Consider the following 25,263-nt stretch of genomic DNA (forward strand, 5'->3'; position numbering starts at 1 on the left):
TACATCACACAGACCTTTTTTTACCAGATCTTCATCATTTTGTTGAAAAATCAAAGATCCGTCCAAGAGGATTAAGGTTCAAAAGGAACTTGATTAGGGGCATAAGGAACCTTATTATGACATCTGTAACTAAACCATACTCTTTCATTTTCAAAAGGTGCTTAAAGTCATAGTAAGGAATAAAAGAAGTATCACTGATTAGTATAATCACAAAGATCAGTTTATGAGACAGAACCATAGGGGAGCTGAGTTACAAATATATCATCTAGGATGTGCAGACTGCCACAGTTTTAAAAAATTAATGTTCATAAATGGACTGAAACGTTAGAAAGATTCTTAAGACCATGGTAACTTCCAGAGATAATGGAGTCAGCCTGAACCAAGTGACAAGGAAAGAAAAAGGAGAAAACAGAATCTTTGTGGCAGTATGCAAATACGAAATATCTATAATAAAATTAGTGTGCCTTTACAGTGGATTTGAAAGCACTCTAGAACAGGACTATAATTCCTTTGCTTCAGTCATGGAGAGACTGTGTTAGAGAGGAGTGAGAACACACTTCATGACAAGTCCAACAGCTATGCAAAGACCAAAATCTTTATATTGCATGTACCATCCAATTGCACTGAATACTACATCTATGAGTGTAAAACTTAAAAGCAGTGAACTCTTCCAAGGTCTTCCCACTTAAGAGCAAAAATATTTTTCTTTTTTATCAAAGAAATAATGAAATCAGAAGACAAATGTTAATGCACAGGTATCACCAAAGAATGTGGCGTCTTTGTATTTCACATGTTCAAAAAAGTTCAATAGAATTTCAATTGTTTGCTTTTTTGAATACACATTGCTTATATGCGTTGGTTTCAGTATTCTTCATGGAGCTAGAGAAAATACAGCAATTTTAGATTAACTGCACATAACATGAGGAGAAAAAAGAAGTAGCCTTAAACAATGAGGACTTCACGTTGTTCTCTGTTCCTAATCTGCATCTTCTTTTGTCATTGTTGAGCTACTTCAGAGCGTGGTTATGCTATTTCATGAGTTCAGGGATGAAGTTACAGTCACTGTTCACACAGTCTATTTCATGACCTTCATGCTCATTTGAATATAGTTAGCTATGTGCATGCCAATGACAGGAACTGTTTTAAACTCCAAGACCATGTAGTAATAAGGGCACAAATGGTAAAAAATCCCTCAGCCACATAAACCCATACTTAAAAAACTACACAGGATCTTCATGCCTGGAATGTACCCTAAAAATATTCATGAACATGTGTGACTGAACTCACCCTCCCCTCCCAGGACCTAGAACCACATACAGGAAGGCAAACGAAGATGTATAAACTTGAAGCTCTTCTCCTTCTTGAATTATTGCTCATTTTCTCTCTTGTTAAATTAAAAGGTTAAGCAAGTCACTTCATATAGCTGGCACATGGCTTCCTGAAGCAGTTTTAACTAATAATATTTTGCACAGCCAGTAGAGATCCTTAATGAATGTTTACATGAGCACAGAACAGATTAAGTGGTTCATAAAGTATGGAAGTATAAAGACCACCATCTAATAATCGGGGCAGTGAAAATAGTACAGACACTTATGAAAGATAGTCCAGCCTCTTGAGCAATGAGGCCCAAGGCACTGTGAAGTAGCCAAATGATTCAGCAAATGGGACAAGAACGTGTTTAATGCAGCTCCTGTGAGAAAGGCCCCCATTTAAAATAAGATAACCCTGCTACACCAGCTGGCATTTTACAGTGGGCACAGGTATGTTTAATCACACTTTGTTTGCCTATTTGACAGATTCAATTCAAAACTGAAATGAAAAACAGAAATCAGGAAAATGCACACATCCTACATGTAATCACAAAATAAGACACAGGTTCCTAAACGGTCATGCAAGGGCAGCTCAGCCTTTGGGCAGCTGCTCATTTGAGTTTCAATAGACGGTGTTGCATTTCAGTGGTGGTAGCCCTGAAGACCTGATTTGTATCATGGAGATGATGTACATAGAGAAGCTCTTCCTAGTGACAGTGGAACCGAACATCTACACACTCCATTTTGCTCATTGTTTATAACAAACAGGATACAAAACCCATCATTTCCTGCTAAGTAATACGGGAGAATCAATGACGTGTAAGTAAAATGAGGAACAAGTACATGTTTACACAGCATTATACCTTAGCCAACGGAAAAGAAAAAGAAACAACAAAACAAAATCAAACAAGACCCCCCAAAAATAGTCTTGTAAATATCTCCTAGTGGAAGAAGAGAAGAAAGATGGGAAGCAAAGAAAATAACAAGCCCTTTCAGCTGAACTGTGGAAGTTAACTTTGTACCCCACCATTGTGAAAGGACACTCCTTGTCATTTGTGCAAGCAGCTACAATCATAAATGATTCTAATCTGAATCATGATACTGAATGATTTGGGGGCCACAATCCTCATAAGCATAAAGGCAGTTCAATAAAGTAACATGATGAAGTTTTCTCAGAGCAAATAGGATGCCTGAAAGCAGTAATTAAATATCATTCTTATTCGGTATCAAAAAATAGTGTGAGATTAAACTTGTATCATTACCTTCCTCTCTTCCCATTAAAAGATTGATATGAGTGAGAAAATATTTTCCAATACTACAAAAGAAGGCAATTAGCAATTTAGCATCTCTTCCAGACCCAAGAAAAGGAAAGGTAGATGAGTCTTTGAGTAATAACTTGTGAAGGCATATTGGTTTGGATGGCAATGTGAATTTATCAAGGGAATAGGATGAAAATAGAACCATTAAGGGATGTCTGGAGAACTGGGCAGAAAGGAGATTATCAAATTATATAAACCAATAATTTTGAATAAAAATGCATACACTGTTGAGCGTGTTTATTTCTATATTTAGAGCTCTGTCACGAGGCCAAGCATTATGCTTGTGGAATGGTCATACCACGATGCTGGACAGTGAAGCAGAGTGAGCTAAGGAGCCAGAATCAGATCAATTCAGGAAGGAATCTCCTTCCTGAAAGAAACTGAAAGCGACAACTTTGAGGGAAACAATATAGTGGTGAAAAGAAGCAGCTATATAGTGATAGGCTTAACTTAACAAGGAAAATGAGGAGATATGACAGGACCAAATGAGGACCCTAGAATAGATTTCACAATTTCTCCATGATAAAAGTAATCAGACACTTCCATGTCAGCAGGCCCAGCAGCAGCAGGAATATGCCAGTAAATGCAGGCACTGGAGAAAGGATCCCCAGGCAGCAGCAGGCCAACAAATAAAAATAAACTTCAAGCTTTCCACATCTGCTAATGGAAACTGACACATTGTTAATTAGCAAAAATGCATTGCCAGTTAGGAAAGATGTGTCATTTGCAAAGAAAACTCATTGTTAAAAGCAGAAGTGAAAGTAAACGAAGACAGAAAGGACTGCTGCCCACTACTGTACAACTGGATATCATATAGTGTCTATATGTGTGTATGCATGTATGTATGTATGCATATATATGTGTATGCATGTATATGTGTATGCATGTATATGTGTATGCATGTGTATGTGTGTGTTTATATATGTATCTGATTCCAAATGATTTTTGGCTTATGCTGTCTCTCATATGAAAACAGAGACAGGTGGTTGTAAGCAAAGGTGATTTCATGGCAGCCTATGCTTCCATTGGAGCAACGCATGAGCATAAGGCTGCATGGAATTAGCTTTGTGCAACAAAATAATATATTTCAGCTAGCATTCTTGAAATGTTTGTGATACATGAAAGTTAGCTCAATGACCTTTCCTATTAAAACAGGACTGAAGTTTCCCTGATCTACGGTTAAGCAAAATAGCAGATTTACATTTTGCTACGATCTATTATCCTTTGACATTTTATGCCACTGAATGAGCAACAGTAAGACCATTCATTACCAGTCTCACAATAGATTGGTATTTTTCTCAAATCCTGGCTTTTGGATTTCATATGAGTCTCTATAGCAGAGACTCTCCCTGCTTTCATTTTCATAAATAAGCCAGTGTTGGGGTATGCAGAGGAAAGCTTGATATTTGATGTAAATGTAAACAGCATAGAAGGGAGATAAAGACACCCTATCCCCCAGTTTTCCTAAAATCATAGAATGGTTTGGATTGGAAGGGACCTTAAAGATCATCTAGTTCCAATCCCCCTGCCACTACACCAGGTTGCTCAAGGCCTCATCTTTTTACTTCACTTGATCTCATTATTTTTTAGATTGTGGTAATAATATTGTAAAATGACATTGGGAAGAAAACATGTCAGGGTCTGCTGGCTTCTCCTTTCTACTTCACCAATTTTTCACCGTTTTCAGTTCTCCTTAAATTATTTCAGAACAGTTCTTGTTATTTACGCAGAGCAGTCTACTAAAGGAATGTAGAATGAAGTCTGAGGCCTAAGGCATTCAATAAATTGTTGAGAGCACTAATCAATATTTACGCCTACATCTACACCTAAGCCTATACCTAAGCCTACACTTGCATCTATACCTATATTTTCTTGCCATAAAACAAAACAACAACAAACAAGGAAAAAAAAGGTAAAACCATATAAGCAACAACTGTATAAGGACTTTTGCAATATCATGATAAACAAGCAATGTGTTCATTAAAGAAGCAAAAAACGACAAGCGTTTTTTAAAGATTTTAATTAGTACTTAGTCCAATATTTAGGTGGTAGAAGAAAATATGTAAACAGGAACTCAATCATAGAATCTGTGAGATAAAGAACAGAAAACAAGTTGCAAACAACTGAAAATAGGCAGGACATACTGCCTAAAAAGAAGAGTGTGGCCACACATGAAGGATGGCTGTCAAACTGATAGCAAGATAAGCACCAACAGGAGCAGATGAGTCCCTTTTGAGGAGGAGCAAGTAGTATCAAGGCTATATTTTTGACATCTTTTTGGGAAGCATTCAAGCATGATCACTTCAACCTTGTCTTCAGCCACAAAGACTGCATCACAAAGATATGTCATTAGCTTCTTGTTATTGCACACCCACAGCTAATTCAGAATATGAGTGTTAAAGAGGATTGATTTACATTTGATGTATGAGTGATTATGAGTGTTAAAGAGTATTGATTTGATAGTAATGGAAACCATTAAACCATGGACTTACCATATCCTCAAAGTAAGTAGCCAGTGAAGTCAATGTCCTGGTTTCAGCTGCAATAGAGTTAATTTTTCTTCCTAATATCTGGTATACAGTGCTGTGTTTTGGATTTAGTGTGACAATGTTGATAGCATACTGATGGTTTTAGTTATTGCTAAAATAGTGTTTATACCAAGTTAAGGACTTTTCAGCTTCTCATGCTCAGCATTGAGAAAGCTGGAAGAACACAAAAAGCTGGTAGGGAGCATAGCTAGATGTTGTGGTTTAAGTCCAGTCAGTAACTCAGAACCACGTAGCCACTCTCTCACTCCGCTCCTTCCTCCTCCCGGCTCCAGGGGGGATAGGAAGGAGAATCAGAAGAATGTTACTCCCATGGATTGAGATAAGAACAGTCCAGTAACTAAGGTATAACACAAAACCACTGCTGCTACCACCAATAATAATAATGATAAGGGAAATAACAAGGGGGGAGAATACAACCACTCACCACCTGCCGACCGATACCCAGCCCGACTCAAGCAGTGACCTAACCCTTCTGGGTAACTGCCGCCAGTTAATATACTGGGCATGATGTGCTGTGGTATGGAATACCCCTTTGGTTAGTTTGGGTCAAGTGTCTTGTCTCTGCTTCCTCCCAGCTTCTCCTCCTTCCTGGCAGAGCATGAGACTCAGAAAGTCCTTGGTCAGAGAAAACATTACTGAGCAGCAACTGAGAACATCATTGTCATCAGCACTGTTCGCAGGCTGAAAGTCAAAAACACAGCACTGCACCAGCTACTAAGGAGAAAAATGACTGCTACTGCTGAACCTAGGACACCAGGATAGCTGACCCAAATTGGCCAAAGGGATATTCCATGCCTTATGATGTCATGCTCTGCATATAAACTGGGAAGAGTTACCTAGGCAGAGAGGATCACTGCTGGGGAACTGAGTGGACATTGGCCACAGGATGGTGAGCAGTTCTATTGTGCATCACAATGTTGGGGGATTTTTTGAGTTTTATTCCTTTCTGTCTTTTTATTTTCTCCATTTTCAGTATTAGCATTAGCATTGGTGTTGGTATTGGTATTGGTGTTGGTACTGATATTAGCATTAGTGTCAAATGTTACTTTATTTCAACTATTAAACTGCTCTTATCTCAACCCGTGGGTTTTACCATTTGCCAGTTCTCCTCCCCATCTCACTACAGTAGTGGAGAGGGAGAGAGTGAGCGGCTGTGTGGTACTTAGTTGGCAGCTGGGGTTAAACCCCAACAGTCCTTTTCGGAACCCAAGGTGGGGCATAGATGGTTGAGATAATGAAAGATCTGAACAGTGTGTTGAACTAGATTAGTTATAAATATTCATTGTACTGGCTTAATAGATGCTAGTCACAATGTTGATTTATTTCCTCTTGTTTATTTTCACTTGTTCTTAGGGTTGAATTGTGTAACACCTCTCTTGCAGTGTGTATTTGCTGGTTTGGTGTTTAACACCACTGGGGCCTGGGCTAAGGTTCTCGTTTTGTTGTGCTTTGTAAAACTAGCTTGTGATACGATAGGATAGCTGGTCATGAAATTAATCTGATATGTGTTCTCATCACTGATGTAATCTCTGTACTTCAGAAGCCATCTAAGGGGAACTATTAACAATTATATCTTTTGTGTTTTCTCCTCAGAGAGCCAACTTACGGAGGAGAAAGCTTTCCACATCTTTGCCGTCGCTGCCAAGCTTAGTGTCTAAGAATTTTGAAAATTCTGAGTATCTTTGGGATATTGAAACTAGCATGGTCCTATTGCTAGAAATCAGCATGCTGCTGAATGTGTTCCAGTTTTTGTTTAAGGATAAACAACTATTTAAGAACACTATCCAGAAATTTGTACCAAGGTCGGACAGTTATGAGTGACATGGTGTGTGGGACAGTATGGCCAAGTACCCGGGATAGTGGCATTGCCAATGTCTTGAACTTATCTCTGAAAAAGTGCAGAAACCAGAAATACTAGTAAAAAGCTTTGGAAAAATTATGCGGTTGCCCTGGCAATTACAGAGGAGTACAAATCACTGCAATGTGCTGAAGCCTGGCACATGCCTACCAAGCCCTGCTCAACCCTATTCAGTATCCTCAAAGGGAAGAGGAGGTCTCTGGATCTGATCACAAAATGACAGGCACTGTGACTACTCCAACCACAGTGACAGGAGCTGCAGCTGAACCAGAGTACCAATCATGCTGTTATCACTTGCCTTTATGCACAAGAAAAAATTGACACTGAAGTTAGGTCATTTAGTGAAGGAGGATGAATCAGGGCTGTCACAAGAACAGGAGGAAGAAGCAGAAGAAGAGGTAATCTCTCAGTCCTTATCCCAAGGTGAGCTGCGGGATATAGGAAAAGAGTTCTGCCACCATCAAGGTTAGCAGATTATCATGTGGCTGCCCTGATGCTGGGATAATGGAGCTAGTACCCTGCAATTACAGCATAGGGAAGACAAGCAGCTGGGATCACATTCAAGGGAGGGAGGCATTGGCAAAGTGATTGGAAAAGGGGCACAAGACCTCAGCCTCTGGAGGCAACTCCTGTCAAGCGTGAAGGTACTCATTCAGGGAAGATTTTGTATGGCACCCAGGCAAGTGGATGGCAGTGGAGAGAGGTATCCAGTGTCTGAGGGAATTAACCATGCTAGAGATGATTTATTACAACCAGAACAACATGTAATTACCCACACATACAAACAAATTCAATGCACACAACCCATGCAGAGGAAGTTTGTATGAAGTGCACCATTGTCATATGAAAACTCATTGCATATGACTTCAGCTCATTGGCAGTAATGAGCTGAAGAAACAAAGAGGCACCAATGATGGATGAAGCAGCTCAGCAGCTCAAAGAATACAAAGAAGATCTCTCTTATTCCCTACGGACTTGAGTCTTGGCTGTGGAAAAACTGCCCAAACTGTGAAAAACTGTTCCAGTAGCTTCAGCAGCAAAAAGAAGACAGGTCCTACTCCCAACTTGTATAGACCAGCATCTCAGCTATTAACAGTAATCATTCTTCTGCTCAAGAAAGGATATGGAAGGTACACAGCACAGGATACTGAGACAAAGGGGGGGGGGGGGGGGGCCATAAAAATCACAAAATGGAATATATAAACCTTTAGAATTAGTTTTAAGTAATGTTAAGTTTGATGGCTTTGTTAACAGTAGCAGTGGAAAATTACTGAGGGGCATGATACACAGAGAGAAAAAAGTAGAGTACAGCTAGACAACATACGGAGAATTCTAGTACAAGATAAACCGTTATAGTTTAGGCTCTATGACCTTAGTACAAAATGAATGTAAGAAAAACAGTCTAGAAGAACAGGACACAGGGACAAGGAATATCTGGGAATGGCAGGTGTCCAGGATGGGCTACAGTTAAACTAACTGATAAGTAGGAGGATAGGAGGATTATTATGTCTCTGGTGCTAACGAACCAATTAAGTTGGTATAAGCATCTACTGCACATGTTTCAAAGGCTGTCAGAAGTGATGAAGATTGTTGGAGGAAGTAAAAGACCCTCAGAGACCACCACCACAATTTTGTATGCATGCGGGGAACTTTCTGGAAAATTATGTAATCCATACGTAACTTCATTAAAATATGTGTGTATGCCCAGTGGCTATATAAGGACGGCTTGTGTAGCAATACGGAGTCACACGTTAGGAGGAGCTATCCTCCGTGTCTGCCAGCGCCGCAATAAAGAATAACTGCTTGTCAATTAGAAAACTTTGTTGGCAAGTCTGTTCCTGGAGTTTTCTCCGAATCAGTACCCTGTAGTTTTAACTGCAGAGTCAAAGAAACAACATGAGGAAGTGGGATGGAAAATCTACCTTAAGGCTTTAGTAGATACCAGTGCGCAGTGTACCCTAATGCCATTAAGCCATCAAGAGGCAGAACCCATTTGTAATTTTAGAGTGACAGAAGGATCCCAATAGCTGGCTGTACTGGAGGCTGAAATCAGCCTGTTTGGGAAGGAGCTGGAAAAGCTCCCAATCGTGACTGGCTCAGAGGCTTCGTGCATCCTTGGCATAGACTATCTCAGTGGAGGGTAGCTACTGATGCTACATGGAATAAGTGGGTTTCACTGATCACACAATTAGCTTGATTACAAAATCCCAGTCATCCAGCAATCTTGAAAGTGACCATGGGCAGGCCAGAAGGCAAAGATTTCAGAATGTCATCAGAGGATGAGGTGATGCATGCTGAAGAATGCCTACTGTATAATTACCAGAAAATGAGAAAAAATATGCCCTGTTTCCTAGTGGGTCCTGCTGTATTGTAAGAAAGCCTCAGAGGTGGAAGGCAATTGTGTGGCATCCCAAGTGACAAGTTGCAGAAACTGCTGAAGAAGAAAGTGAATCAAGTCAGTTTTCTCAATAACCTGTCAGCTGTTGTGGTCTGGATCATGCAGGCAGCTGTGGGCTACTTTTCCACAGTTACTCTTTTCTGCAGCAATTATTGAAGTCAGTTTCCAAATTAAAAAATATCCTTCAACATCTGTTTGAAAAGAAATGTTTTATTTTAATCAAGCTGACAGATGCAGGAATTAACATCATCCTTTCTAAGGAAGAACTTACATGTACCACTTTTTTTTTTTGCCTAGGACACGAGAGAGCCAGGGACTGAAGACTCTTCTGTGAGGCACAGTTAAGCCCAATTAAGTATATAGGCTGTAGCTGTAGTCCTCTTACAAAATAAATTCAGCATCTTTCTTAAATTAGTATGATTTAAAGCCCTAACCTTCCGCTTTTAAAACTTGACTGTCAACCAACCTTTTCCTTAGCAATGGCTAATTCTACATAAGATAAGCCGGCCAAATAAAAGCAATTATTCAGACAACAGAACTGAAAAAGCTGAAAAATTTATTGAGCATATTATACGACAAATTCATAACACATTTTAGCTAGGAATAACCAAGTGTCATCCTTTAATGTCAAGTGAAGACACCATATTAAAAACAGATTTGTCTTAATGTTAGCAAATATCTGTAATTCAGTATTGACTGGCAAACCAGCACATACAGAGAAGGTTGTCATTAAATGCTTCACAAATGTCTTTGCTATAATTAACATTACCATGCTGTTCCCATTACTAAGTCCAGGGAGTTCGCATAATGTTTTCTACTTGCAAAGGCAGAATGTTAACAATCTGCACTGTGATCGCTATAATAAGAGATCAGAAAGAGTAACACTAGGAAGGTTATGAAATACTGCAGCTGACAAAAAGCTGCCCAGCAGGTTAACAAAGGCAGTGTTCATAGAGCTCATGCAGCAAAGATGCACCATGATGTCATCCCTTAAGAGCACAGAGGGTGGAAATCTGCTTTTATATACTAGGACAATTCACAAAATTTTATTTTCTTTCTGTTGTCTCTGGAAGAGGGATCATCTTTTGTCAGTGACTATTTTTGTGGGCCTCCATGACTGTTAGTGCCTCTGAACTTCACCAGAAGTCACTGTTGTCAGTCTGAGAAAATTAGAAAGACAGAATGATGTCCAACTTCTTCACTAGCTGCATCAAATTTCATGAACACCAGAACAAAGCAGTCAAAAATGCTTTCTTTATCAAGAAAAGAAAACAATGCAAGTAGATGTAGTTTTTGTTACATGGTTTACAATACGTAAAGACTTGGCCTCTTTTCCTAAATCCCATTAAAATTTTCTGTAGAAAACTTATTTTTCTCCATCTACAGTGATATGAATAAGGTGGCACAAGTTCTAGCATGAGTACTGTGAGTTTAAAGGTGTGAAAATAGTTATAAACAATCCTAGCTAAGGTACCTCTGCAAAGCTGTTAGCATCATTGACAGAAGCTGAGGTTTTGCCAGGTAGGTACAAAAGCCGTAGAGAGAGCAGTCATTTTCCAAAATCCATCAGTCCTTTCTCCCCAGTGAGCCTATCTGATTCACTCTTCTTCAGAGCACAAAATCTCTGCATCCAAACACCACTTTGTAGATATAATCAAAGCACCATGGATCACCACAGCACTCTCTTACTGAAGATTCACATAAGTAAAATAAACCAGTGTGCTGGACACTCCTTGAAGAGCTACTATCATATGGAGCTACATGCAACTAAGCCAGACATGTTTGGTAAGTGGGCTTAGTATTAGTTCCAAATTTTTAGTTAGCTGTTTGTTCAGACCTTGGCAACAGCAGACCATACGCAATTTATTGAGCGCTAATCTGCACAAATGCTCTGTTCCTACTGCAGTGCTACTAGTATTAAGCTTGCATGTAGTGCAGGGCTTAAAACTAATTCATGGAAACCAGATCTGTCCTTTTCTCAACTGGCAACCCAGGAAGTGCAATGTACATGGAAACTCTGGAAAGATAGAACAAGTGTGGTGAAGGAAATGCCAACATGAAGTAAACAAAGTATACGGTAAGGACAAGGGAAAAGTTGTGTCAAATCTAGAGCGTAAAAAAAAAACTAGGGAGAAAGCAAAAAAGAGCCATGTATTCCATATGATGCAAAGGTACATCTAGAAATCAGTTTAGAATCTGAGAACTGGTGGGTTTTTTATATGCTGTAGTACAACACATTCCCAAGCTAGCTTGTCTCTGAAGGCTACTGTAGTCCAAAGTGGACTCTGTTCTGTGGAGCTGATTGACCAATATCCTGACAGAGAAACAAATCAACTGGTCTCAGCCACACAGCGGTTGACTCTGCTTCTGAGATCTTCTTTTAGTAAGCAAGCATCAAGGAAGGCAAAAGAAGTTCCATTCTCAAATAAGTATGAGGGTTATGAGACTTGACAAGGGGTGGTCAACACAGCCAGTTGTGAGAAGCCACTTTGGAGAAGCTGTTCTGTTTACTGCTGCTTTTATCACAGTGAGGGGCTAAAGAGAATCTGTAAATGCTCACCATCTGAATTAAAGGCTAAAGTTAGGTCAGATGAAAAGATAAAGACACATGTACTGACTATTTGATTCACCTACAATTATTTGGGGCTAATACACTCCCTGACACAAAGATGAAATGTTCTTCTTGGAATCTTTCACAGAGATCAATTTCAATGGTTTTTTTGTTTTTCTTCTGCTTTATGTAAGAAATGACATTCTGCTCAGCAGTTTCCTTACAGCAAAAAAAAACCATGAAAGAAATCTACACCAACAAAAAATCTAAGAGGATCTTGTCCAGGCCAAAAAAAAAGTGTATGTGATCCACCTCTTATTCAGAAAATGTGAACATACCTAACTGGAAAAACTCACCTTCATATTAACATCCAGGCACTACTTATGTGCACTTACGTTGTCTCCATGCTGGCCTTGGTTGAGCTCATTATTCAAGTATGATCTGTAAAGACCTACTTCTAAAGAACAGCATTTTGTTTGACTACAGTTCCCTCTCTTGTCATCTTGGTTTTTTGTTTCTCCTCCTTTTTTTTTTCTTTTATACCCACTAGTATCATTCTATGATGAGGATGTCAGCTTTCAACCTTCTACTTTCATTATCTTCCATCAGCAATGCATATTCATTGCTGCTGGGCTGGCTCTTGTGAGAAATCTATATTCTGGTGCAGTAATCCTCATCCAGCATACATCACTTTGCTGCCTGCTGACTTCAGTCTGCCTTTGGCTATCTGAGGGAGATGGTCCCCAGCATGTGCTCTAATGATTGGGTTTTGCTTCAGCTCTTCCTGTTTCCAAAGCAAATTTCACTTCCATGTAATTCACCTTACAGTTATTTGCCAGAGACACATCTTAACCTTAAATACATGCCATTGCCAATGCCTTCACATGCTTCTTGTTCAGTGGATTTTACTTTTTACTCTGTTTTTCAGTTCTTCTTGGTATATACACATTTCTTTAATCACATTTCTACCCCCTCAAAGGCATCTTCATTTGCCTGTTCCAGTAATCAGTTTTCTCTTTCTTTCTGAATTGATCGAGATGTGAGTTACATATTTGTCTGATATATGTCTATGTGTTTTGTCTAGTTCTTTTCTCTTTGTCGAAAGGAAAAGTTCTGGTTAAGCAAACTCAGAACAATTCAGATTTATAGTTTTAGTCAGTGGTAGCTAGCATCTAAGTTAAGAGAAGGTGCTTTTAGTTCTGCCAAAAAGCAGCAACAAGTTGTTCAGCATTACTGAAGTTTCAAAATGTCAAACAAAATATAATTTAATCCAGGTGCTGCCTGATTTAGCACCACTGTAACTCTACAAACTATAGCAAGATTACCCGACAGAGAAATTAGGACATCTTGAGCTTTCAAAATGTGTTCCCTGGAGTGGTTTTTACTGTAATATTTGAAGATACATGTAAGTGCAATGCCAAGCAGTGCTGGAAATAAGCCTCAAACTGCTTTTTGTCTAAAAAGAAAAAATGACATATCTTGACCTTAGTCTGAAATCAGGACCAAGCATTGTAGGTTTGCCTCCTGCAACTGAGATTCTTTCTCTTTATGCCACCCCCAATACACCATTAGGCATAAGTTTCAGACTGACTTATTGGACCCCACTATTACAGTTAAATAAGAATAAGAAAAATTAAATCATGGGATCCCTGTTTAAATAGCCTCTAATTCTTCTTTTTTCTCAGAGATTGAGAGGTCCTGTCCTCCCCATCCACTGCACTTGTTTCACCAACTAGTTTTGAGATATTTCTCAAAAGCTTAAAGAAATCTAGTCATATTTTGACTCTTGTCACTTGCCAAAATCTGGATCAGAGCATGCAAAATGAATATCAGAAATCTATAGCTCTCCAGCCAGAAAATTACAAACATGAAAAGAAAGGCCAGTTATCACTCTGAGGTGTCAATCTCTGGAAGGAAGGTTGACTTGCGCTCCCATTACCCACAAGCCCTAGCCAGGCATCAGCCACCCTCAGTACTTAGCAAGGAATATGGAGTTCATTTTTAAGTGTAAGGAGCCTAGAGCATCCCAAGCCCAAGAAGACAAATGCTGCGCATGTTGTGTTTCCATGGCCTCCAGGGAAAGAGCACTCCCTCAGCACTGAGAGACGAGAAAGACAGCTCTGTCTGCTGGTAGTTTTAGAGCACAGGTTGACCAGGCTGAGGTCACCAGCTCCTCTGGAGCAGGGCAGCTCATGTTGGAGGGGTCAGGCCAGGCCAGCAGACTTTCCCCAGTGTTGGGAAGCTCTATGGAGAGAGTACCCAAAGGCCAGACTTCAGTCTCTGATGTAGCTGAATGCAGTACACCTATAATAATTCTCTCACCATGGAAGTTACCCAGTGGCCTACTCCAGCAGAAACCAGATGTTGTATTATTGTATCTTGTCAATGTTAAACTGAACAGGAATGCAGCTGGGAAAACAGCTGGCAGATTGCAATGCCCGCAAGGAATCCTAACTTAAAAGGCTTTTGATGTCAACAATTTGGTGGTTCTTAGGTGTCTTTGCATATCTTTCCTGCAGCACAATAATTCTGAGCTTTTTGTCTCACAGTACTTACAGGTTGTTTACTTTGACTTATTTTAATTTTAATGAAGCTCAGTGTTTCTCATAAGTGCACTGAACTTGGGCAAATATTTTCTTATTCATGAGACAACACTTCATACCCTTTTGCCACTCTTTTCTACTGCACTTGACAAACATTTGGGCATAAACACATGTATCTGTCACATCTTTGCTCCAGAAACAATCTTCAGAATAAGCAGAAACTACAATCAGAAAAAATGTATTGCTATAGAAAATATACTACGACTTCTTGACACACAAACAGTGTGATTTCTCTGGGAATGAGGGAACTGCTTTTCACAGTATCACACAGTATCACAGTGTGCTAGAGATTGGAAGGGACCTCAAAAGATCACCTAGTCCAATCCCCCTGCCGGAGCAGGAATACCTAGAGAAGGTTACACAGGAATGTGTCCAGGCGGGTTTTGAATGTCTCCAGAGAAGGGGACTCCACAACCACGAGCCAACACTGTGCCCTTGTGGACGGGAAGGCCAATGGCATCCTGGGGTGTATTAGAAGGGGGGTGGTCAGTAGGTCAAGAGAGGTTCTCGTTCCTCTCTACTCTGCCCTGGTGAGACCACATCTGGACTATTGTGTCCAGTTCTGGGCCCCTCAGTTCAAGAAGGACAGGGACCTGCTGGAGAGAGTCCAATGCAGGGCGACAAAGATGATTAAGGGAGTGGAGCATCTCCCTTATGAGGAAAGGCTGAGGGAGCTGGGTCTCTATAGTTTGGAAAAGAGGAGACTGAGGGGTGACCTCATTAGTGTATATAAATATATAAAGGGGGAGTGTCACGAGGATGGAGCCAGGCTCTTCTCGGTGACAACCAATGGTAAGACAAGGGGTAATGGGTACCAACTGGAACACAAGAGGTTCCACTTAAACTTGAGAAGAAACTTCTTCTCAGTGAGGGTGACGGAACGCTGGAAGAGGCTGCCCAGGGAGGTTGTGGAGTCTCCTTCTCTGGAGACATTCAAAACTCACCTGGACGCCTTCCTGTGTAACCTCATCTAGGTGTTCCTGCCCTGGCAGGGGGATTGGACTAGATGATCTTTTGAGGTCCCTTCCAATTCCTAATGTTCTGTGATTCTGTGATTCTCAGTACAGTATTTATGACAAACTGCTAACTGTAACCCCAAGACTTAATGAATTAATGTGAGCTAAATGTTAGTGGACCAGAATACAACTTTGTTACTGTAAAATATTAAGAATCTGCTGACTCTTCATTAAAAACTTCAATGTCCACCACATTTCCACCATGCTGCAACATCTAATTAACTGCAACAATCAAGATAAAGAGTGGATAAGATTATTCATAAAACTCAGCCTTCTGAAAGAATGATTTCTCTTAAAGGCTCAGTCAGCTCTTTATTATGAAATTTCTTTCCTCCATCAATTCCCAATTCATCCTTAATGCAGGGGCTCATGCTGACTGTAAGTTGTCATGGTGAATGTGTATCTTTATTGTGCTTGCTTCAGTTGATACTGAACTTTGCCTATTCATTTGCTCTACTTTTATCTTAATTTTCAGATTTCTCAGTTATAACCGCAATGCCACAACACAATGCTCCTGACGCTTCCCTCCTTTTTGCCAAGTTTCCAATATCCTGTCAGAGATCCATTCTGAAGCTTCATCTTTTATTGCCCACCGACCCCGGGATGGATTCTGCCGGTGTAACTGCGAGAAGCCGCTGCCCCCTGGCAAACAAGAATGGCGGCTCCTGAGCTGGAGCTCTGGCTGAGGAGCCGCTCTCTGTGCCTGTGGCTGCCCTGATTCCTTCCCTAGAGATACCCTAGAGGGACAGCGGCAAGTGGCTGAAGCTTCACGTTTAGCTCAGACACTCTGGCCGCGCTCCTATGAGGGCTGGGAGTGGAGACCGGCCGGCCACCTCCTCACTTCCTCGGGCCCGGCACCGCGGCTAGCAGGTGTGCGCTGCCCTGCAGAGGAGACTGCTCTCTTCTCCCGGCTGGGCCCTGCTGTACCCTGCCTCTGCCTCGGCCTGTGCCTGAGGTGGTGGCAGTAGCCCCAATGCTCAGAAAAGCAACAAGCCCCTTCCTTTCCACATCATAATGTTTGCAGGAGTTGATACATTTCGCTGTATGTTGTGTTCATACAAATGTAATACGGCCTAGAAAGCTTACCCACTAGAAAATTAAATTTAAAAAAACCTGCATTAGCTTTATCTGTATCTATATATAATCAAGATAGAGATCCAATGGCTATATACAAGAGTAAGAAACATAAAAAACTGTCCTGGGTTCAGCAGTTGCAGCCATTTTTCTCCTTCTTAGTAGCTGGTGCAGTGCTGTGGTTTTGACTTTCAGCCTGGGAACAGCGCTGATAACACCGGTGTTTTCACTTATTGCTAAGTAATGTTTACTCTGACCAAGGACTTTCTGAGTCTCATGCTGTGCCAGGGAGGAGGGTAAGCCGGGAGGAAGCAGAGACAGGACACCTGACCCAAACTACCCAAAGACGTATTCCATACCACAGCATGTCATGCCCAGTATATAAACCGGGGGGGAATTACCCGGAAGGGCTAGATCACTGCTGGGGTCAGGCTGGGTATCGGTCTGTGGGTGATGAGCTATTATATTCTCTTTCCTTGTTATTTCCTTTATCATTAGTATTATTGGTGGTAGCAGCAGTGGTTTGTGTTATACCCTTAGTTACTGGACTGTTCTTATCTCAACCCACGGGAGTTACATTCTTTCAATTCTCCTCTCCATCCCTCTGGCAGTGGGGGGAGGAAGAATGTGGTGGGAGTGAGCAAGCTTCTGCAGGTTCTGAGTTACCAGCTAAGCTTAAACCACGACAAAGACTTATACTAACAGTTGTACATTACCATAAGGCAAAATAAGCAATATTGCAGCAAAGAAGCAGTGTTCCAGGAGAGTGAAGTAGTGATTAGACTTGGAGCAAACAAACATTTGTGATACTATGTAGACAGGACTCATAGTAACACAGGAAAACTTTACAGATCATGGAGGTCTGCATTATTTAGACACTTAATCCACTTCAATTTTCAGACTCCTAGGTTCTGTTTGTACCCTGCCCAAAATCTGTTTATCTGACATCACTAAAAGGAATGGAGTTCAGTTGAACTCCATGTAGGGACAACCTGCCATTAGTAACAACCCAGACCAACTCAATATTATTTCCAATTTTATGGGTTTTATTTAGCCATCCAATTTTAATAGTTTTTCTTTACCTGATTCCTTTTTCAGATAATTTTTGCCCTCCTCAAACTTTATTGATTGATCAGTAAGACTTTTATTCTACTGAAAAGGTAAATGAAAAAACAAACCCAAACCCAAACCCTACATAAAACAATTAACTTCCCATTTAAATTAAAATACGACATCCTATGTGCAAACTTCAAATATAAAAGGTCAAAACTTTCAAGTTTGTTGAAAACCTAATGTAGACAGCTTGTTTACATACTTGAACACATTCCAAAAAAGTTGTTTTGCCATCATTACCCATGCATACAAGCAAACATAAATATGCAAGAGACAGCTGTAGTGCAGATAGAAAATATTCCTCACCACTTTTCCCCTTTGTCCTTCTGTTGTGGTTTAAGCCCAGACAGTAACTCAGAACCATGCAGCCACTTGCTCACCCCCATCCTCCCTTCTTCCTCCCCCCACTCCCAGAGGGATGGGGAGGAGAATTGAAAGAATGTAAATGCCATGGGCTGAGATAAGAACAGTCCAGTAACTAAGGTATAACACAAAACCACTACTGCTGCCACCAATAATAATAATGATAAAGGAAATAACAAGGGGGGAGAATACAACCGCTCACCACCCACTGACTGATACCCAGCCCAACCTGAGCAGCAATCTGGCCCTTCTGGTTAACTGCCCCCATTTTATATACTGGGCATGATATGCTGTGGGATGGAATACGTCTTTGGGTAGTTTGTGTCAGGCACTCTGTCTCTGCTTCCTGTCAGCTTCCCGTCCTGCCTGGCAGAGCATGAGGCTCAGGAATTCCTTGGTCAGAGTAAACATCACTTAGCAATAAGTGAAAACACCGGTGTTATCAGCGCTGTTCCCAGGCTGAAAGTCAAAACCACAGCACTGCACCAGCTACTAAGAAGGAGAAAAATGGCTGCTACTGCTGAACCCAGGACCGTATCCACCCTTTATTCCATGCCATTCACATCATGCTCAGATCCCACATTTTTCAATATACCATCACTGCTGTCTCATATATATATATGTATATATACATCCACGCCCACACAAAGAGAGAGATATCATTCCTTAGCCCATGGACCAATCCCTATAAAGCTTCTGAATTCATCCAGTCCATGATATGGGGCTCCATCTCTTGTGACAGCCTTTCAGGGCAGGAGAGATGATGTGCTGTGTTGGATTGTTGCCTGCTGATGACACCATAGAACTTGTCTGGTCACTGCTGAGCTCATCTGGTTTTGTCAAACTTCATACTTTGTTGGGATGATGGTCGGAGGGAAGTCAGGGCCAGATGTTGGTGACCTGAAGACATCTAGTTGATGGGCTATAAAAGTATTACATAGCAGGCAACAGCATACAATTGAGTTCATTGGCTGTTTTCCCCTAAAATTAAATCCCCTTGAGGTACACACTGGACTTTGCCATCTTCTTGCATTACCCACCAAGTATATCCGGGTCCCTGAGCAAAAGCAATCCCACATGTGAAGGGAATTCCTGAAGCAGGAATAACCCAGACTGTCTTCCCCAGCGCATTCTTTATGTGCACCACAGGAACTTTATCCCACTCTACAGTATGTAAAAGTTCTGACTCTTTAGTGTTCCGGGCAGTGGCGTGGGGCACAGTGTATGTTTCCAGCCATCCGGTGGTTGCTTCCATCATGGTAAGCACATGGCACTTGCCTTGGCGAGTTGATGGGGGTGTGATATAATCAATCTGCCAGGCCTCCCCATATTTGTACTTCAGCCATTGTCTTCCATACCAAAGAGGCTTTAACCGTTTAGCTTGCTTAGTTGCAGCACATATTTCACACTCGTGAATAACCTGGGAAATAGTGTCTATTGTTAAGCCCACCCCTCGATCACGAGCCCATCTGTATGTTGCATCTCTGCCCTGATGGCCTGAAATGTCATGGGCCCACCGAGCCAAAAATAATTCACCCTTATATTGCCAATCTAAGTCCATCTCAGCCACTTCAATATTAGCAGCTTTATCCACTTGTTGGTTGTTCTGGTGCTCCTTAGTGGCCCAACTCTTGGGTAGATGGGCATCTACATAGCATACCTTCACCACCAGGTTCTGCACCTGGGCAGTGATATCTTACCACAGTGCAGCAGCCCAGATGGGTTTACCTCTGCGTTGCCAGTTGCTCTGCTTCCATTGCTGCAGCCACCCCCACAGGGCATTTGTCACCATCCATGAGTCAGTATAGAGATAAAGTACTGGCCACTTTTCTCATTCAGCAATGTTCAAGGCCAGCTGGATGGCTTTCACCTCAGCAAACTGACTCGATTCACCCTCTCCTTCAGCAGTTTCTGCAACTTGTCATTGAGGACTCCATACAGCTGCCTTCCATCTCTGATGTTTTCCCATAATACGGCAGGACCCATCAGTAAACAAGGCATATTGCTTTTCACTTTCTGATAGTTTATTATATGGTGGGGCCCCTTCAGCACGCATCACCTCTTCCTCTGGTGACATTCTAAAATCTTTGCCCTCTGGCCAGTCCATGATGACTTCTAGAATGCCTGGACGACTGGGATTTCCTATTCAAGCTCGTTGTGTAATTAGTGCAGCCCATTTACTCCATGTAGCATCAGTTGCAGGGTGTGTAGAGGAGACCCCGCCTTTGAGCATTCAGCCCAGCACTGGCAACTGGGGTGCCAGGAGGAGCTGTGCTTCAGGGCCAATCACTTCTGAAGCAGCTCGAACCCCTTCACAGGCTGCCAGGATCTCTTTCTCAGTTGGGGTATAGCTGGCCTCAGATCTTCTGTATCCCCAACTCCAAAAGCCAAGGGGTCGACCTCAAGTCTCCCCTGGAGCTTTCTGCCAGAGGCTTCAGGTAGGACCATTCTCCCCAGCTGCGGTGTACAGTACATTTTCTGCATCTGGCCCGGTCCGGACTGGTCCAAGGGCTACTGCATGAACCATCTCTCATTTCATTTCTTCAAAGGCTTGTTGTTGCTCAGGGCCCCATTTAAAATCATTCTTCTTCCGGGTCACATGACAGAGAGGGCTTACAATCGAACTGTAATTTGGGATGTGCATTTTCCAGAACCCCACAGCACCCAAGAAAGCTTGTGTTTCTTTCTTATTAGTTGGTGGAGACATTGCTGTTACCTTGTTGATCACATCTGTGGGGGTCTGGTGACGTCCATCTTGCCATTTTATTCCCAAAAATTGAATCTCCTGTGCAGGTCCCTTGACCTTACTCCGTTTTATGGCAAAACCAGCTTTCAGCAGGATTTGGATTATTTTCCTCCCTTTCTCAAAAACTTCTTCCGCTGTATCACCCCACACAATAATGTCATCAATGTATTGCAGGTGTTCTGGAGCTTGCCCCTGTTCCAGTGCATTCTGGATCAGTCCATGGCAGATGGTAGGGCTGTGTTTCCAACCCTGGGGCAGTCAGTTCCAAGTGTACTGGATGCCCCTCCAAGTAAAACCAAACTGTGGCCTGCACTGTGTTGCCAAAGGAACTGAGAAAAATGCATTGGCAATATCAATTGTGGCATATCACTTGGCTGCCTTTGACTCCAGTTCATACTGAACTTCGAGCATGTCTGATGCAGCAGCACTCAATGGTGGTGTGAATTTGTTCAGGCCACGATAGTCTACTGTTAGTCTCCACTCCCTGATTGACTTTCGCACTGGCCATATGGGGCTATTAAAGGGTGAGCAGGTCCTGCTGATCACTCCTTGGCTCTCCAGCCTACGGATCAGCTTATGGATGGGAATCAGGGAGTCTCTGTTGTTGTGTTATTGCTGCTGGTACACTGTTGTGGTTGCAATTGGCACTTGCTGTTCGTCGACCTTCAGCAACCCAACAGCAGAAGGATCCTCTGAGAGACCAGGCAAGGTGGACAGCTGTTCATTTTCCTCAGTCTCCAAAGCAGCAATACCAAAAGACCATCGGTACCCTACGTCTCCTGACATAGTCTAAGCCAAGGATGCATGCAGCCTCTGGACCAGCCACAATAACCTTTGCCACTTCTTCCCAGTCAGGCTGATTTCAGCCTCCAGTACAGTCAAGTCTTGGGATCCTCCTGTCACTCCAGGAATACGAATGGGTTCCACCCCTTGACAGCTTGATGGCATCAGGGTACACTGTGCACCGGTATCTACTACAGCATTAATACTTCCATGGGACTGATACGCCTGGCCATCTGATCCACACAGTCCAGTAAACCCGATTGTCCCCTATCTCCACTTGGCTGGAGACAGGGCCCCTGTAATCGTCATCACAGCATTCACAGTATCACAGTATCACAGTATGCTAGAGATTGGAAGGGACCTCAAAAAATCATCTGGTCCAATTCCCCTGCCGGAGCAGGAACACCTAGATGAGGTTACATCTGGAGGTTGTAGCTTTCAGGAGCAAGTACAGTACTCTGCAGAGTGAAATGTAGGTGAATTTTGTCCCACAATATATTCATTCTTTTTAGACTCTTGTAGCCCAAATCAGAGTTAAGTCTTATAGAAAGAGATTGTTCTTCTTTGTCACAGGAGCTGGAGTAAAATCAGCTCTTCCGCTCCATCTGGGAACCTGCTCACCAGAGGCTGAAGCCGCAGCTTTCATGGGATCATCATCCTTGACCTTCTTTATCTTCAATTCACGCACCCTTTCCTCCAGAGAAGTAAGTTTTCCATCCCACTTTCTCATGTCTTCTCCATTATCCTGCAGGTAAAGCCATAAGGTAGCCCGTGGTGTGTACCTTCTATATCTTGTCTCCTGAGCAGTAGGATGCCTTTTGTTAATAGCTGAGACATGTGCTGGTACACATGAAGAGCTGGATAGATCGGATAGGTCGTCTCTCAGTTGTTTGAACTCCTGGGACAGTTTTTCCACAGCTGAAATGATGGAAGGGGTGAGATTGTCTTTGAACTCTTGGAGTTGACAAATCATTTCATCCACTGTTGGTGGTACTATGTCATTCCAGTTTATTGCTGCCAATGAGTGGGCATATGGTAAGGGTGCACTCTGTGTAAATTTCATCACATGGGTCGTGTATATTCGACTTCATCCGGATCTATGGATGTATTCCCAGCATCTGGCTTGTGATAGATCATCTCTAGAATGGCTAATTCCCTCAGAGACTGGATGCCTTTGTCTAAAGTAGTCCACTTGGCCAAACGACTCCTAACATTGTCCTTGTATGGAAACCTTTCTTTCACAGCTGCCAAGAGCCGCCTCCAAAGACTGAGGGACTTTTTCTCTCTTGCAATTGCTTTGTCATTTCCCCCTTCTCTAGCAAGTGATCCCAGCTGCTTGGCTTCTGTACCTTCTAGTTCGTGACCATCTGCCCCATTGTCCCAGCGTTGGAGCAACCAGGTGATGATGTGCTCCCCTGGATGACAGGTAAAATCTTTTCACACATTCTGTAGCTTGGTTGAAGTCCAGTGTTAAGAAGCCACCTCTTCTTCTTCCTCTTCCCCTGATCCTCATAATAATAATTCTTGTTCAGATGCTGTCCTGTGTAGTAAGTGCATTGGTTCTTCATCTTTCTTCACTGCATGGGTTGCTTTTTGTACCTCTTGTTTTCTTTTCCCCTCACGTACAGGGGTGTAGTGGTTTAAGCCCAGGCTGTAAATCAGAACCACGAAGTCCACTTCCCCCCCCCCCACCTTTCTTCCCTCCACTTCTGGAGGGACGGGGAGGAGAATCAAAAGAATACAACTCCCACGGGTTGAGATAAGAACAGTTTAATAACTAAGGTATAACACAAATCACTACTGCTACCACCAATAAGAATAATGATAAAGGAAATAACAAGCAAGAGAATACAACCGCTCACCAACCGGTACCTCGCCCCCACCCCGCAGTCATCCAGCCCTTCCGGGGACTCTCCGTTCTACCTCCTGGGCATGACGTGCTGTGGTATGGAATACCTCTTTGGCTAGTTTGGGTCAGGTGTCCTGTCCCCGCTTCCTGCCGGCTTCTCCTCCTCCCTGGCAGAGCATGAGACTCACAAAGTCCTTGGTCAGTCTAAACATCGGTGTTATCAGCTCCGTTCCCAGGCCGAAAGTCAAAAACACAGCGCTGCACCAGCTACTAAGAAGAAGAAAAAATGACTGCTGCTGCTGAACCCAGGACAAGGGGCAACTTGATATTGGCACAAATTGGTCCTTTGGTTTAGTTGCAGTGATTATCACTGTGGTTGGAGTAGCTGCAGTATATGTTGTCGGGGTTGGTGCAGCCACTGCGCTTGGGGTTAGAGTAGCACCAGCAGCTGCATTGTCTGTTGTTGTCTGGGTTTGAGTAGCTGCTGTACTTGTCGCTGGGGTTAGTGTAGCTGCTGTACTTGAAGCTGGAGTAGCTGTATTGTCTGTTGTAGTCAGAGTTTGAGTAGCTGCTGTACTTGTCACTGGGGTTAGTGTAGCTGCTGTACTTGAAGCTGGAGTAGCTTCATTGTCTGTTGTAGTCAGAGTTTGAGTAGCTGCAGTACTTGTCACTGGGGCTGGTGTAGCTGCTGTATTTGGAGTTGGAGGTAGCTGCTTTGTCTGTTGCTTTGTCGTCAGATTCAGAGACATCTTTTTCCCTTTGAAGGTGATGGATACTGCAGGGCTCTGTAAGCATAGGCCAAGCCCCAGCACATTGCCATATTTGTCCATTTCTGGTATGACCAGGATGACAACACACCTCATTTAAGTGTTTTACTAGTTTTTCCGGATTTTGCACTTGTTCAGTGGTGAAGTTCCAAAGCACTGGAAGGACCCACTCTCCTAGATACTTGCCCATATTATCCCACACACCCTGCCACTCATAACTATCCAGTCTCGGGGAAAATCTCTTGGTCCTCCTATATTGTCGTACCCTAGACAAGACCCAAACCTGACTCTGCTTAACTTTCGAGATCAGACAAAATGGTCGTGGGTAAAACACACTCTGTATGTGTGCCAAGATGGTGATCCCCATCACAGTCAGCAGGCAGGTCTCAAGGGTACCCAAAGGCCATTCAAAACCTTCAGAACTCTCAAATAATGCTAAATAATCTGGTGGGGGAGCTGAGGGTGTAAGGGAATGTCTCCTTCACAGGTTGCCCACACGACGAGGGAAAAAAAATGTGTAATTGCTAAATACTTCCATTATATACCTCCCAAAATATAGGGGTGATGACCACATTGGGAACGCAAGCCAAATCAGTTTCATGATCAATGAGTCTACTGTATTACAAGTCATTACCATAAAGTATAGCGAAACAAGAACCTTAGCCCAAACACCCTAGCTGACAAACATTAAAACAACAAATACCGGCTGTGAGTAAGGTAGGACATGCTGAAATTGTGAGACTGTCGTGGTTTAAACCCAGGCTGTAAATTAGAACCACACAGTCTACTTCCCCCTCTACCTTTCTTCCCTCCGCTCCTGGAGGGACGGGGAGGAGAATCGAAAGAATGCAACTCCCATGAGTTGAGATTAGAACAGTTTAATAACTAAGGTATAACACAAATCACTACTGCTACCACCAATAAGAATAATGATAAAGGAAATAACAAGGGAAGAGAATACAAC

The sequence above is a fragment of the Psittacula echo genome, assembly GCF_963264785.1.
Source record: "Psittacula echo genome assembly, chromosome: Z".
NCBI classification, from domain to species: domain Eukaryota; kingdom Metazoa; phylum Chordata; class Aves; order Psittaciformes; family Psittacidae; genus Psittacula; species Psittacula echo.